The sequence below is a fragment of the Ptychodera flava genome, chromosome 12 (genome assembly GCF_041260155.1).
Source record: "Ptychodera flava strain L36383 chromosome 12, AS_Pfla_20210202, whole genome shotgun sequence".
NCBI lineage: Eukaryota > Metazoa > Hemichordata > Enteropneusta > Ptychoderidae > Ptychodera > Ptychodera flava.
In genome coordinates, this window is record NC_091939.1 from 13,492,347 (window position 1) to 13,494,955 (window position 2,609).

The following is a 2,609-nucleotide window of genomic DNA, read 5'->3' on the forward strand; positions in this document are numbered from 1 at the left end:
CCATGTCTCTGAGAAAGGAATAGCTTGTTCATTCTAAGTTTTTTCAACTTTTGATATAATCTTGAACATTCCTTTTGTATTTTATAATCTTTGTGGAACATTTATTTTACGATTTTGTTCATATTCACTTGAGGGTTTCTGTTGTTGATTATCACCATTTGTATGTTTGTTATTGTCAACAAATTTGCTTTTAGTTTTGTTCTTGCCATCAGAATTATTTGTATTTAAATGTTTCCCTTTCTTCCCAGAAACAAGCATAATGCTTGTACTTTTAAAATGAGGCCAGGGAATCTTATACTTCATACATGTGATATGTACAGCATGTGGGAAGTCTCCAGTACAGTCTTGTTACCGAGCGAGAAACTGCCAGGAATTTTGTTTAGTTCATCCCAAATGAACAATCCTTGACCTCACAAAGAAACCTTTAGGTGAGCAGGTGACCACGTGGAAGAATCAAATATATAGAATTTTATATTTTTTTTATAGTTTACTGAAGAACATTTTATTATGAAAGAGATAAGTATATTTTTTATAACAAATATTGAAATGAGTACATCCAACGACAGACATCACTTGTTATGTATTGATGCAAGATTAAGTCAGGAAGCTAGAAGGCTACATTAAAAAGTAACAAAGACAGTGTATGTGAGTTTGGACCAATAATTTGAGATCTGCACATACAATTATTGTTGGTTTTTAAAAAATTGGGTGAACTCAATACATTTGTACTCTTATGTCAAACAAATGATACTGTTGTTGACCCTTGATAAGTCCTTAAATATTTTATAATATTGTATTTCTCTTGTATTTATGTTTTAGTTTTCAAAAGAGATCTTTATTTCATCAATTCAACATTTTTTATTAAAATTTTACCCAAGTTTATTGGGTCAAAATACTCTTTAACCCTTTCACCACCATGGTTTGTCCCAAATCCATTGTTTTCTATGGTAAAATGGACCTGTATACAGGGAACTGGGGTGAAAGGGTTAAATATTAATGTTTCAACTCTGTAGTGTCAGTAACATGGAGTGTATCAGATAGGCTGATTGTCTATTGTTGTCTGTCCTTCCATTGCCCATCAACAAACGACTTCTTTGAAATTGTGGTCTGATTGCTTTTAAATGTGGTATGCAGTTTCTTTGGTTTTCAAATTGTGATGAAATTTGCAAATTTATATTTGTGGAGGTAATTTTTCCCCAGTCTTGGTCAAAAATTTGTCCAATTTCTTTGGACTTTTAGCTCCGCTGTCAGCGACGCGGAGCTTATCAAATAGGTTGATTTTCCGTCGTCGTCCGTCGTCGTCCGTCGTCGTCGTCGTCCGTCGTCGTCCGTCGTCGTCCGTCAACAATTGCCTTCTCCTCTGAAACTGCAAGTCCAATTGCTTTGAAATTTTATATGCACTTCACTTGGGGTAACCTCACTTCAGTTTGTTCAAATCGTGGTGAATTTGCATATTTGTATTTTTGGGGCATTTTTGGTGTTTTGGTAAAAAAATCTACTTCTCTGAAACCGCTTGTCCGATTGCTTTGAAATTTGATATGCAGTTTACTTAGGGTGACTTCAGTCAGATTTGTTCAAATCGTGGTGAAATTTGCATATTTGTATTTTTAAGGCAATTTTGTCATTTTTTGTAAAAAAATCTTTAAAAATCTTCTTCTTCAAAACTACGCGTCAGATAGCTTTGATATTTGGTACATATGTCCCTAGGGATGATCTATTTCAGATTTGTTCAAATTATGCAGAATATGCAAATTTGCATTTTTAAGGCAATTTTTGCCATTTTTGGTCAAAAAATGTATTTCTCAAAACGTACTGATCTGATAGTTTTGCAATCCGGTATACAGGTTTCTATAGATGAACTAAGTAATAGATATTGAATTTCTGATGAAATCTGTAATTTTGTATTTTTGGGGCAATTTTGCCATTTTGGTCAAAAAAATGTGTATTTCCAAAACTACTCATCTGATAGCTTTGCAATTTTGTATACAGGTTCCTACAGATCACCTTAATGATATTTATTGAAATTATGATGAAATCTGCAATTTTGTAATTTTGGGCAATTTTTGCCATTTTTGGTCAAAAATGTGTTTCTCAAAAAGTATTGGTCTGAAAGCTTTGAAATTTGGTATACAGGTTCCTACAGATGAGCTAAGTAATATATATTGAATTTCTGATGAAATCTGTAATTTTGTATTTTGGGGGCAACTTTAGCCATTTTTGGTCAAAAAATGTGTTTCTCAAAAAGTACTCATCTGATAGCTTTGAAATTTGGCATACAGGTTTCTATAGATGAACTAAATGATATTTATTGAAATTATGATGAAATCTGCAATTTTGAATTTTTTGGGCAATTTTAGCCATTTTTGGTCAAAACATATATTTCTCAAAAAGTACTGGTCTAACAGCTTTGAAATTTGGTATACAGGTTTCTATAGATGAACTAAATTTGATCTTTTGAAATTATGATGAAATCTGCATTTTTTGGGGGGGGGGGGCAATTGTTGCCATTTTTGGTCAGAAAAGTTTATTCTCAAAAAACTACTCATCAGATAGCTTTGGTTGACATGTTCTTAGGGATGATCCGATGTGATATATTCAAAGTATGATGA